This window comes from Tiliqua scincoides, chromosome 4, assembly GCF_035046505.1.
Source record: "Tiliqua scincoides isolate rTilSci1 chromosome 4, rTilSci1.hap2, whole genome shotgun sequence".
Lineage (NCBI taxonomy): Eukaryota > Metazoa > Chordata > Lepidosauria > Squamata > Scincidae > Tiliqua > Tiliqua scincoides.
This window is the reverse complement of record NC_089824.1, coordinates 91,184,445-91,198,623: the sequence shown is the minus strand read 5'-3', so window position 1 is coordinate 91,198,623 and position 14,179 is coordinate 91,184,445. Positions and strand designations below refer to the sequence as shown.

The window sequence follows — 14,179 nt, the reverse complement described above, 5'->3', positions numbered from 1 at the left end:
TGGATCAGGCCATAGGCCCATCTAGTCCAGCTTCCTGTATCTCACAGTGGCCCACCAAATGCCCCAGGGAGCACACCAGATAACAAGAGACCTCATCCTGGTGCCCTCCCTTGCATCTGGCATTCTGACATACCCCATTTCTAAAATCAGGAGGTTGCACATGCACATCATGGCTTGTAATCCATAATGGATTTTTCCTCCAGAAACTTGTCCAATCCCCTTTTAAAGGCGCCCAGGTCAGACGCCGTCACCACATCCTGTGGCAAGGAGTTCCACAGACCAATCACATGCTGAGTAAATAGACAATAGTAAATATAAAGAAAAGTAAATATTTTCTTTTGTCTGTCCTAACTCTCCCAACACTCAATTTTAGTGGATGTCTCCTGGTTCTGGTGTTATGTAAAGAGCATCTCTCTATCCACTCTGTCCTTCCCCTGCATAATTTTGTATGTCTCAATCATGTCCCCCTCAGGCGTCTCTTTTCTAGGCTGAAGAGTCCCAAACGCCGTAGCCTTTCCTCATAAGGAAGGTGCCCCAGCCCAGTAATCATCTTAGTGGCTCTCTTTTGCACCTTTTCCATTTCCACTATGTCTTTGTGCCATAGACATGGATGGGCTTTATGCCAGCCCATCCATGATACAAATGAAGCCATACGCGTCAGATAGCAGACTGGGGCCCAAACGAAGGGGCAACAAGCAGATGCTTGGCACCGGCTCCCAGTCTACCATAACAGATGGAGCCAGCGTTCTTCCTCCGCATGGTTCGTTAATCAACACAGGAATTGCACCACATGGGTGCTTGCAAAGAGCCCAGTGCGTAAAGAAGCAAGCGCTCTTTCTTCTGCGCAGGCTCTTTAAACAAAGGAGGGAATGAAAAGCACTCTGGGAGAGGTCCTGGCTTGCTTGATATTCCCACTTTGCTTCAAGAATCTGTGTGGAAGAAGGAGCCAGGTAAGCGGGTTGGGGTGGGGGCAACAGAGCTCTGCGCTACCTTGGACAGTCCTATAGCATCAGCCAGCTCTGCTGTGAGGTTAAAAGAAAGATTCAAATGTGAAGGAAGTTTGAGTCTTCATCACACTGCCTTGTGTTTATAGCAGTCCACAGAGAGGATGCTTGTTGCCACCCTGAGGCATGCCACAATGCTTCATGTTATGAGGACAAATCATTGCCAGTGTATACATAAATGAAACTTGACCATAGGCAGTCCATAGGATTGATTGAAATTGTGGCTGGGCATTGCAAATACCTGGTTCCTGCAGTTTTCTCCACTCACTCAGATCTTAGCCCTGGCATATCCTAAAAATAATAAATTTTAATTACTTACTCTGGCAAAGCTAGATTTCTTACTTCTTGCATTTGGGGGCAGAGGTGGGAAGCAGAGTGACATCCAAATAGTATTTCATTACCTTTTATTTTATGCACCAAACACTTTAAAGTCTCACGCAAATGACAGCCTAATACATTTTAATGAATGTCAAAGGCAGCCTTTTCCACAATGGTTAATATTTTAGACAGTGGCACCAGAGAATAAGAGTCCATTTGAAAAATGATTATTATTTAAGATGTAGCATGGAGATTTGCATTTAGATTTGCTGTCGTGGTAGCGCAGCAAGGTTTGTTCTGACATCAGGTGCACTGATCCCATCTCAACCTATGAGCTGCTCCACTGATGAAGAGCCTCCACAAAAAGGGACTAGGACAATTTATTCCTTTATGCAGGAACAGGAACGTAGGCCAGTTGAGGCAGTGGTGGGTCAACTGCCAGTAGACCAGTAGCTGCCAGTAGCTCATATTTTGGCATTCTTTTTCATCCTCCAAATGTCACAACTCTGCTCTTCAAGGAAATGTCATTTCCCAGGTGAAATCCCCCCTTGCATAGACTTGCCACCAAATCTCCTAAGTGGAAATGATGTGTGCAAAATTGGAGACCTGCTTCTAATGCAGATCCATCAGATCTGCTGGGCCTGGCTTGAAACGTGTGCAGAAGCTCAACTCCATTTCAAGCTGAACACTTGGAGGGGGGGGGGTGCTTGTTCATCCCTTCCAAGAAATGATACAGAATTCTGGGGATTTTTATTACCAGAACCGGGTCTTATGCTGAATTTCTTAGCTGTGGAGCAGAGCAGTGGAAGAAACTAGTTAAGAAATTCTTCAATCAGACTGGGGGGGGGGGGAAGACTTGCAAGGAGATGCCTCAGGAAGGCTCAGTAAATCACTGCTACAGAATTCAATTCTTCAAATTTGGACTGGGATCCTTGTGTGTGGAATTTAAGATCATCCAGTTCTTGAAGCAGAGCCTCTTCAGCATTGGTACTATAGGTACCCTGAAATTCTCTCTCCAGGACCGATCCTATGAGCTGATCTAGAGTACTACAATCAGTATGGAGATTGGCATCCTTGTGGCACATTTCCCATGCAACCCCATGTGCGTTATTTTAAAAAACAAAACTCTTACTGTATGAGTTGGGACAATTGTTTTGTGAATTTTCTTATCCACCATCCAGGTCCTTGGAGTTCACCAGTGGGAGCACTGATGCAGTGGCTCTGGCCCACATGGGAAGTTGCACTCATCAAGATAACCAGGATAACCAGATAACCAGGGATCCAGTTCCCCATGCTGACAGTAACATTTACACCCCCAGTCTCCCTTCATCGGCTTTTCCAAATACGTACTGTATATTTGCTCCAGCAGCAAAATATACAAGTCTGAATGTATGTGTCAAAACATAAATTCAATCAGCAGTGCCTGATTAAAAATTTGCTGATACAAATCATAACAGAAAAAACTAAAATCTATTAGCATTACTATATTTTGACTACTTAGCAATCTGTGTTTGCCCCTAATGCTTATTTACTGTACAATGCCTTCAAATATTCACAGATGCACCTTATAAGGGTTGCATCTTTACTTTCTCATACTGTTTGATCTTTCCACAGAATCCTGTATCACTGGCCCAGAAACACCAGCTGGAGAACAAGAAATAAGGTGATGAGGATGCTGTTGGGTAGGCTAGGGTAAGTAAGGATTGGGCATGGGGTATGGGTGGTGTTCGCTGCATCTCCTAGCCTGCTGCTTGATGCAAACACTATAGTCAGCCTTAAGACTGGGTTGCCATAGGCCCCCACAGAAGGTCGCGCAGGGTTCTCCGCACCCCCGGGAGGCTGCAGGAGGCTGTGGTAAGTGCACCCAAGCTCCTTCAGCCCCCTGAATGGCATGATCCTGGGGGATCCTGGGGATTGTGCCGCTGCCTCCTGGCTGTCCCCGCCCCTCAAGGGGGCAGAGGTCAGGGCCCATAGGCTGGGGTGTCACAACTCCCTAGTCTGAAAAGCAGCTGTTTACTGATTACCTTGCATGTGCCTGATCTCATCTGATCTCGGAAGCTAAGCAGGGTCAGGCCTGGTTAGTACTTGGATGGGAGACCAGCTGGGAATACCTGGTGCTGTAGGCTTATACCATAGTCTTTCCAGACTGAAGGTTGCCAACCAACCCAAGGTCACCCCTTGAGCTTCATGGCTTGGTTGGGAGTTGAGAGTAACCATTACACAACACTGGCCCCTAGAAGCAGTGCCTGTTGAATTGCACCCTAAAACCCTAGCTAAAATATTAAAAATGCAGAATAGTTCACTTTGTAGTTTTTTGTCTACAGGTCTGATATGACTTTCCAAAAAGTGGTTGAAAGCTTTGAACTGATTTATTTTTTTAATACTGCATATCTGAAAAGCTCAGAGGCCATATAATTAGGAATCACTTCAGAGGATCTTGTGAAAAATGTACATAGTCCCATGTGTATCACCCTTGCTCTCTTTCTGTTTAGTTTTAGTAGCAATGAACAGTCAAACAAAATGGACTTCAGAGATGCAATCTAATGGTACCCAAAAGCAAAAATAACTGAGACTTGACCCACCCTTTCCTTTTTGGCTTGTGGTGCTTAAGATGTGTTGAAATGGGCATTTAGGAAATTGTTCTAATATGCCTGTAACTGTAACAGATTGAATTCTGATGCCTGTGAAACTGTTAATTATTAAAATGAATGGTGGGGAAAAAAGTAATTGAATCACACAAATATATCTACAAATGAGGTCTGGAGTTAGTGTCAGTGGACTATAATTGTTCTTTCTTAATAAAGGAGATTTATCTGAGTTAAGAGAAAATAATGCTCATGCTTTATTATGTAAATAACTTTAGCCGTTTGTGACTTTTTTCTATTAGAAACCACCACCATCAGATGCAGTATCAAATATTTTAATTAGAGGATGCAATTATACTGTAAAGCCAAACATTGGACCACCAATTGCATTGAACGGAATACTTGTTCCAGTTTCTAGACCTTAACCCGTTAGTTCAAGAACATGCCTGCCTGTTTAGCTTGGAATTGGCTGTTTTTCCGTTCAGGAGAATTGAGTAAACACCTGGCTGCTGAGCCACAGCACAGTCCACAATCTTCTACCTTCAGTTGCCTGGAGAAGTTGTCCCATTTCAGGACGGCAGCACTTGAGTTGAAACGTGGAAGTTGGTGGACATAGGAAAATAGAATGATATGTCTGTGAATCTACATGAGCCATCAGGATGTGTGCAAGAGGGCTGAAGAACTATTGGATTGTTATGCCACAGAGTGCACTGAGACAGAATTTTGATTCTGAACTTGGTCCCCATCCAGTGTACCTCATATGGCTTTAGGGCAAAGCGAGATGCGTGCTTCATTGCATACTGTAGATCAGTGGTTCTCACACATTCAGCACTGGGACCCACTTTTTAGAATGGGAATCTGTCAGGACCCACCGGAAGTGATGTCGTGACCGGAAGTGACATCGTCAAGCAGGACAATTTTTAACAATCCTAGGCTGCAATCCTACCCACACTTACCCAGGAGTAAGTCCCATTGAGTACCATTGTTAAAAGAATATACATAGTAGCTCGTAAAAGTACAGGTCTGTAACATTTCCCCAAATGCAGTCACATACCATGGTAGCATCAAGTCTAATATATTACAAATAAAATATTGAAATGAATGGGGACACACCTGAAATTGGTTCACGACCCACCTAGTGTGTCCCGGCCCACAGTTTGAGAAACACTGCTGTAGATGAATGGGAGGAGGGAGTTTGAGGTTTTGTGTTTGTTTTACAACAACAAAAACAAATAGCAAGGTGAGGCAAGAAATGTGGACAGGGGATGCCAATGGAAGTATTTTTCATCTAAAAACAGCACGGGGGAGGAGATCGGAATCAAAACCATAGTGGGACAAAGTACTAAAGTCCCTATTCTCCACCTTACTATGCTTTCACCACATGGAACTGAGCATAAGACTGTGAATATTATGTTGCCCCTACATAAGTCTATGGCATGGCCACATTTAGCATGCTGTGTAGAGTCCTGGTTGCCACACCTCAAGCAGAATATTGTAGAGCTGCAAGAGGCGCAAAATAGGACAACTAGTGTGTTCAGAGGGCTAAAAACACCTTCCTTATGAGGAAAGGCAACAGTGTTTAGGGTTTTTAGAGTGCAATCCAGAGGTGCCCTTGGGCTGGCGGGAGTCAGCAAGGCCAGCGTGCAGTGGCCAACAGATGCACTGAGCCTTGTGTCAGCCCAGTTGGGCCTATGCAAGGCTCTGGGGTGGGTGGGGAGGAGACAGGAGGGAGCCATTCCAGGGTGGAAGGAGGCAGGTGGTGGGTGGATCCCCAGGTGGTGGGGATCCCAACCCCCGTTCCTGGGGAGTTTGGAGTGGCTTCAAGTCGCTCCACTCTACTCGGACTTGTGCCACCTCAGGAGGTGGTGCAAGTCCGAGGAGACCTATAGGGGCCAGGGTGGCTTACCTGGAGGTAAGGAGAAAAGTTTCCCCTTACCTCTAGCTGAGCAGTTTGGGCCCCTTTCCCACGCTGGATACAGCACAAGCTTCTTGGCTTGCCTGTTCCAGCGCAGGATAGGATTGCGCCCTAAGTCTCACATCATACCTTGTCATGAGGAGCGATGAGGAAGTTTCTACTATTCTCAGGCAATCTGAAACCCCAAACAGGGCAAGGCTCTGAGGAAAGTTACTTTGAGGAAAAGCATTTTAGAAGAATAAACTTACCAGCATTGGTTAACAGAACATGGTGGCCTCATCCTGAATATAACTTAAGGTCTTACACCTCATGTTAGGATATATTCTGCAGGCTCACACAAGAGAACAGAGATCTGCACTAAAGCATAATCCATTCTATTTCCCACCAATCCTGTACTTGAGGTCTGAGAAACATGCAGACATCATTTCAACATTTGCTAAAAAATAAAATCTGTATATCATACAATTGTATTGCCAAGCCAAACATGATTACTTCAGCACCCTGTGGTTTTTTTATACGACTCTGCTGGGGCATGAGAATGAGAATTATATAATTATGAACAGCATGGAAATAAAGCATTCTTTCTCTCCCTTTCAGGATCAAAACAGGTACAATGTGGAATGCATGTTTGCTTCTCTGCCTTGTTTCTTTTTCTTTTTCTATCCTGAAAGCCTTTTTGCTTTCATTCATCAGGTGCAAAATGCATCAGTCATATCGCATTAACGCATCGCAAATCTGCTATCAGTTATTAGTAGAAGTGTTTGTTTTTGTTGTATTGGTAAGTGATGAAATTGAATAATTTGCTGTTTTTGCATTGAAGACTGCAGTGTAAGAACGTTGAACCTGATATTGATGCTGAAGAATTTGCACCTGTGAATAAAAACACAAAACACCACATTTTACATTTTAATTGAACGCATTTCCAAACAACGCCATTTTCAAAGGTAAGGGGGAGGAGCCACTTACACAGCCTATTGACACACCTGCAAAATGTTGCACTGTGCACCCCCTCTAGCTTGCTTGCTATTAAACTTGCTTCCACAGATGGGGTGAAGAGCATTGGCTTGAATAGCTTGAAACAGGGAATATACATTCATGGAAGATAGGTTCCTGGGCCAATAGGCAGGATAGCAAATTCAAACCACCAGGCTCACAGGCAGTATGAATACTAGGTGCTGGGGATAAGCAACATGGGTGGGCTTGTACCTTCATGAGCTTCCCAGAAAAAAAGCAGGGAAAAAGCCAGGATGTCTCAAATAAATATGTTAACTGACTTAAAATAATGTTTGAAATGATTTTCCCCCTTTATGCTTCCTGTTTCCTTTCTCCAAATTAATCTGTCCTTCTCTTTTCTTCCATGTTTAAAACCTCAGCGCAGAACTAACAACCCTCTTTGAATTCTTATAGCACAATCCTACAGAAACCCCTGTCAATGCAGCAAGTTTCTAGCTGCAGAGAAAAGAATCCTGGAAAAAAGTCTGATTTAGAATTTCATATTTTCTTACACACACACACACACACACACACACACACACACAAAGAGAGAGAGAGAGAGAGAGAGAGAGAGAGAGAGAGAGAGAGAGAGAGAGAGAGAGCGCAATTACAGTACTTTGTTTAAAATGTAGAAAATTTGACCACTCAGGTACACTGCACATTCTATTGGATAAATTTTCCAGTAGTCAAAGGTGGGACTTCTTGTGAACCATTATCCTCCTCATATTTTTTAACCTTTCCTATAGCTCAAAATAGAGCTACATTTTATATGTTTTGAAAAAAGTCAAAGCTAATGGAACTGCTATGCCAGCTTAAGAAGTTCAAAAGCTCATTTGAAAATTGATAGTTCTCACTCCTCCAGCGACTAAGGAGACATAAATTGTAGGGAATAATCTGCTCGAATATGCTGATGGGCTTAACATTTTCCCACTCATTCTCTGTTATGAAATGCAGTTTGCCACAGAATGCTATTCTCTGTTTAGCACGTAAAGGACAGAGAGAGGCTGCTCTGAGTCAGAGCAGTTCAAAAATGTCATTTTATTTTGATGAAAGCAGGGTGATTCCAAATTATGATGCATCCTCAAAACTTCAAACATAGTGGTGAGCAACTGATATCCCCGGAGCCAAATCTGCTCTCAAGATTGTCTCCTCATTGCCAACCCCAGGGCAAGAGAAACTGTGGATGAGGGGCATCTGTGACAATGGACAAAATGGTGCAAAGTGGGAGAACTGGAATTTATCTCCTTCTCTCAGCATGGCCCTTGTGCAACACAAATTGCTGAATTGTCAAATTTGGTATGCTCCTAATTATGTAACATGGCCCAGGGGGTAGTTTTCTTGCTATGTAGCAGGTGGGTAAATGTTCAATGGAAATTCCCATTAAAAATATCACAGTGGGGCTGTGATTAGGATCAAAACTTCAGTGGGAGCAAAATGCTAAAGTGCCCTACCGTTTTGCCATGTTTTGGGGTGATCTTGCATAGTATTTAACTATGAAACCAATCCTCAATCTAATCATCCTGTGATACACTTTAAGAAGTGCACGTAGTGTGATCCTGAATTAAATGTAAATGCTGTACCATTTCAGAATTGGGGGTGGGGGAGAGTCAATATGGAACCCTAACAGGGATACTTTAAAACTGTCATACTTGTGCCATTTAAGCACCATGCTCCTGAGGTTCTACTGTGGCTGACTTTGCATTATAGACAACACTTATACATACTAACGCTCACACCCGTACAACTGCCTGTCTAGACAGTTGAGTTCATTTGGGGAGAAACAGATTTTTAAACATGTACCTGTCAATGCAATGCTGAAAGATAAAAAAAACCAGGGGGATCCCTCGGGGCTTCTTCTGCAAAAGTTTCACAACTCTAAAGTATTTTGTTTACTTCTCAAAATTCATCTCTATAGTTCTGAAGATAAAAGGCTGACAGCATGACATGGTGCATTAATTTAAACTCCTGTTAGCTATTGAGAAGAGCCCGGCGTGTGCCTAATTTTTTTAAAAAACCGCCAATGCCTTCCAATAATAATAATAATAATAATAATAATAATAATAATAATAATAAAACTTTATTTTTATCCCGCCCTTCTCCCAAAAAGGGACCCAGGGCGGCTAACAACATATAAAACAAATTAAAACATAATTTCACAGATAAAAACATATTAAAAACACATTAGCAGAACCCATAAAAACAGTAGTCAGAAGAGTCAGAATAAAAGAGCATAAAACAGCGGTTCTTAGAGGAATCGGGCCTGTAAAAAAGCAACTAAAAGATATAAAAAAGATGTTAAAAAGGCCAGAACGTCAGAAGGCTTGGTTAAACAACAAGGTCTTCAGGCCTCGCCGAAAGGACTCAAGAGAGGGAGCCATTCTCAAGTCAAGGGGAAGGGAGTTCCACAACGTTGGTGCCACTACTGAGAAGGCCCTATTTCTTGCTGCCGCCCCACGTACCTCCTTAGGCGGCGGCACTTGTAAAAAGGCCTTCTCCGATGACCTGAGAGGACGAGCCGGATTGTATGGGAGTAGGCGATCTCTAAGATAACCTGGTCCAGAGCAGTATAGGGCTTTAAAGGTCAAAACCAGCACCTTGAATTGGGCCCGGAAATGAATGGGCAGCCAATGTAGCCCCCGGAGAAGCGGGCTGACAGAGTCAAACCGCCTAGCTCCAGTGACCACACGGGCTGCCGCATTCTGCACTAATTGCAGTTTCCGAACCGTCTTCAGGGGCAGCCCCACATAAAGCGCGTTACAATAATCTAACCTCGATGTCACCGTAGCATGGATCACCGTGGCCAGGTCTGCACGATCCAAGTACGGACGCAGCTGGCTCACCAGCCGAAGCTGAGCAAAGGCCCCCCTAGCCACAGCCGCCACCTGGGAATCCAGGAGCAGCTGCGAGTCCAGGTGGACCCCCAAGCTGCGGACCTGCTCCTTCAGAGGGAGTGCAACCCCATTCAGAGCAAGCTGATAATCCAGCACCTGCATCGAGGATTTCCGAACCAGGAGAGCCTCTGTCTTATCCGGATTTAATTTCAGCTTGTTAGCCCCCATCCAGATCCTCACTGCTTCCAGACAGCGCTCCAGGCCCTCAACCGCCACCCTGGAGTCTGGAGCAAAGGAGAGATAAAGCTGGGTGTCATCAGCATATTGATGACACCCCACTCCAAACCCCCAGATGACCTCTCCCAGCGGTTTCATGTAGATATTAAATAGCATGGGGGACAGAATTGAGCCCTGCGGCACCCCGCACCTCAATGGCCAGGGTGTCGAACAGGCATCCCCCAGCACCACCATCTGGGACCGACCATCCAAGTAGGAGCGGAACCACCGCAAAACAGTGCCTCCAACTCCCAACTCGGCCAAACTGCCCAGAAGGATACCATGGTCGATGGTATCGAAAGCCGCCGAGAGGTCCAGCAGGACCAACAGGGACGCACTCCCCCTGTCCAGTCCCCGGCGTAGGTCATCCACCAAGGCGACCAAGGCAGTTTCCGTCCCAAAGCCCGGCCTGAAACCAGATTGAAAAGGATCCAGATAATCCGCTTCATCCAAGACCCTCTGGAGTTGGGCCGCCACCACCCGCTCAATTACCTTGCCCAGAAACGGGATGTTGGAGACTAGCCGATAGTTGTTCAACACATTGGAATCCAGGGAGGGCTTCTTCAGGAGGGGGCGAACAACCGCCCGCTTCAAAGCAAGCGGCAGTGTCCCCTCCCCCAAAGAAGAGTTGACCACCCTCCCCGTCCACTCAGCCAGTCCCCCCCGGGCAGCTCTTATCAGCCAAGCTGGGCAAGGGTCAAACAGGCAGGCAGACGGCCTCACACTCCAAAGGAGTCTGTCCACATCCTCAGGCTGCACAAGCTGAAAAGAATCCCACAACACTGGACAAGCAGTTGCCAGGGGGACATCATCAGACATTGTCAATGTGGCATCCAAGTCGTAACGAATGCGATCGATTTTATCTGCAAAATGTTGCGCAAACACGTCACAGCGGCTGACCGTGTATTCCTCCTGGTCCACTGGCGGGGCCTGATGGAGGAGGCCCCGCACCACACGGAACAGCTCTGCCGGACGGCTATCAGCAGACGCAATGGTAGCAGAGAAGAATGATTTCTTCGCTGCTACCACCGCCACAGAGTAGGCTCTGTAATGAGCTCTACTCCGTGTCCGATCGGATTCATCACGAGTTTTCTGCCACCGTCGCTCTAGACGCCTGCCCTGCTGCTTCATCAGTCGCAGCTCCTCAGTGAACCAAGGAGCCGCTCCGAGTCTGCGACGTGGCAGAGGTCGCTCCGGAGCAATCTCATCCACTGCCCTGGACATTTCCCCATTCCAGAGGTCAACCAGGGCCTCAGATGAGACGCCAGTCTTGGCAGTGGGGAAATCCCCCAGAGCCCTCAGGAAACCTTCAGGATCCATTAGCCTCCGGGGGCGGACCATAGAAAATGGTCCCCCGCCTCTGCAGAGGTAGGAAGTCGCAACCAGTCTAAACCTTACCAGGAAATGATCTGTCCATGACAACGGAGTGATCTTGATCTCCTCTACATCCAGATCACTGCCCCCGTGCCCAGCTGTAAACACCAGGTCCAGCACGTGTCCTGCAGTATGTGTCGGGGCCAAGATCTTCTGGGACAGGCCCATGGTTGTCATGGCAGCCATGAAATCCTGAGCTGCACCTACCGCAGGGGCCTCGGCATGAACATTGAAGTCCCCCAGCACTAACAGGCGGGGGGCCTTCAATGCCACCCCCGAGATCACTCCAGTCAGCTCAGGCAGGGAGACTGTTGGGCAGCAGGGCAGGCGGTACACCAACAGAATCCCAATCCTGTCCGGTCCTCTCAACACAACATGCAGGCACTCGAACCCAGCAGACTGCTGGACAGGGCACCTGGTGAGGGAGATGGACTCACGATAGACCATTGCAACTCCCCCTCCCCGTCCCTGCAATCTTGGCTGCTGCAACACCTGGAAGCCTGGCGGACAAAGTTCAGAGAGACTAACGCCTCCCTCCACGTCCAGCCAGGTCTCCGTAATGCATACCAGGTCGGCTTTCTCATCCAGAATCAAATCCTGGATGATACAGGTCTTATTATTCACCGACCTGGCATTCAAAAGTAGCAGCTTCAGATCCAGGGACTCACCGCCAAGACCACCTGGCATCCGAGAATTGGGGGAGGGACCAGAAGGGGATATGATCTGCCTGTGATTAACTCTCCTTCTCCTGTAACGGCCTGTCCGACCCCCACCGCCATATCTCCCCTGGCCCGTCACTCTCTTGATAGTGGCACCCTTCCCTTCCCCTGAGCTCCCTCCTAAGAGCACACACATGTGGCGAGGCCCGCCTTCCGAAACTGGCCTGCAGGCGGATCCTCTGCTGTAAAAACAATTGTTGCTCCTCTCTCCCCTGCCTCCACCAACAGGGAGGGTATTCGACTACTGCTAGTTGGTCTGCTGATGGAGAGGGCACCTGATCTTCCGGGCACGAGCCCCAGGCTAAGAGCCACGGGCCAAGAGCCCTTTGGCTCGCGCCAAAGGCTCGCGCCTCTGGCAAGCCCAGCAAGCTGGAAATACCTGGGGAGAGAGGAGGAGGAGAGCAATCAGGCAGGCCTGCAGACTCCACCCCCCAGCCAAACAGTCTCCCCAGCTGGGCCTGATGGTCCCTTCTAGAAACTGCCTCTGGAGAGCACTAATTTTTTTAAAAAACCGCCAATGCCTTCCAACATATTCCCATGATAAATATTTCTAAAATAAGCAAATATTTCCGTCATGTTTCTGAAACCTAGAGAACTCCACATTTTTTTTATCTGAATAAAATATTGAAAAAGGTATATGGAGTTAGCCATCTGATGATGCATGAGCTACCGAGAAATGCATCAAGCTTGCAGGAATGTCTTACAGAGTACAGGAAAAGTCACTCATTACTTTGAGGATGCTACAAATTGAAATCTATTTAAAACATGCTGAACTGTCATGGCTTCCGACATCTGACCATGGGAAATGTCGTTTGGGAAGGGTGCAAGGGAAAGTAGCTGAATAGGTATAGGAGCAGCAATAGAACAAGTTAGCAGATCGATCATTGGTGTTCTTGTATTCTGCTCTGACAGTAATCATCATGGGTTTTTTTTTTGCCCTAGGAGCAGTTCATGTTCCCATTGAGGGAAATGATCATGATCCTGGTCTGAAACTGATATAAAGTGACAAGTACAGTAAACCTTTGCTCTGGAATAAGGATGGACCATATAAGACCTGGAAGCCTTTTTAACTGTTTCGTATGTACAAAATTTGATTCATCTTTGTCCTCTTATATTTAGCAAGGGAAGAACAACTACCCCCCTTCTCCCCAGCATAGCATCTTTTCTAGTGGTTGTTGCTGGTGTCTCTTCTGTTTTTTGTTGTTTTTTTTAAGATTGTGAGCCCTTTGGGGACAGGGAACCATTGACTGATTGATTTTATTACATAAACCGCTTTGTGAACTACTCTGGTTGAAAAGTGGTATATAAATATTGCTAATCATCATCATCATCATCAGTTCTTTTTATCTTCACATGCTAGCCTAAACATTTAAAAAAAGAAAAAAATATATAGCTATTTATTTTCTCCTTACTTTAAGATCAATTATTTACTCATCAATGATCCACCTTTCCTCCTTTTCAGCTGTCTTTCCTTGGGTATTTTTCCCTGAGATTTACGTAGATAGCAAAATAAATCATTGAATCTCCTTGTTGTTTTCTGTAGCCCTTCTACCCACAATCTCAAATTGCTAATCATTGAAGACATCCCACTTGTTCAAACTCCCCACTGTACAGAGTTTACTTAGAAGGAAAACAGGATGTGGGAGTTATTTAAACTGTTACTGAATAGCAAAACGGTGAAGAGATGGAAAGATCCCACAGTCAACAAGAACACACTGCAAAAGACATTATCTAATAAAATTTTAAAGGACAACCAAGGTCTAAGTGTAGAACAAAAACAGGTATCATGCAGTGGTGGACCTCCCAGCCCCGTGCCCAGGATCAAAGGTCCGCGATGGTGCCCCCCCACATAGAAATCTGCCCCCCCCCACTCACCTGAGGTTCAAGGAGCCTCGCGTGACCTGTGCCTGCATCGGGGAAGCCTCCGGAACGTTCCCCAATTCTATAAACTGTGCTTCTGGAAAACTGGAAGCACAGTTTACGACCCTGCTGCAAGCCTCAGAGAGGCTTCCGTGAGGTCCTAGAGGCTTGCACCCTGTGCATTTGCCCCATAGACTGAATGGGAGGTCCACAACTGTTATCATGTATCTGATCATTTGTCATGGCAACTTATTAAGATGTGCAAGTAACCACTACATCAACTATCATGCCAAGTGGTGAGGAA

General features: G+C 46.0%; 1 pseudogene; it reads left to right on the top strand.

The window, feature by feature from the left end:
- Positions 1 to 3,333: 3,333 nt before the first annotated feature.
- LOC136650460 (5S ribosomal RNA) lies at positions 3,334 to 3,448 on the top strand (annotated as a pseudogene).
- The last annotated feature ends 10,731 nt before the right edge of the window (positions 3,449 to 14,179 follow it).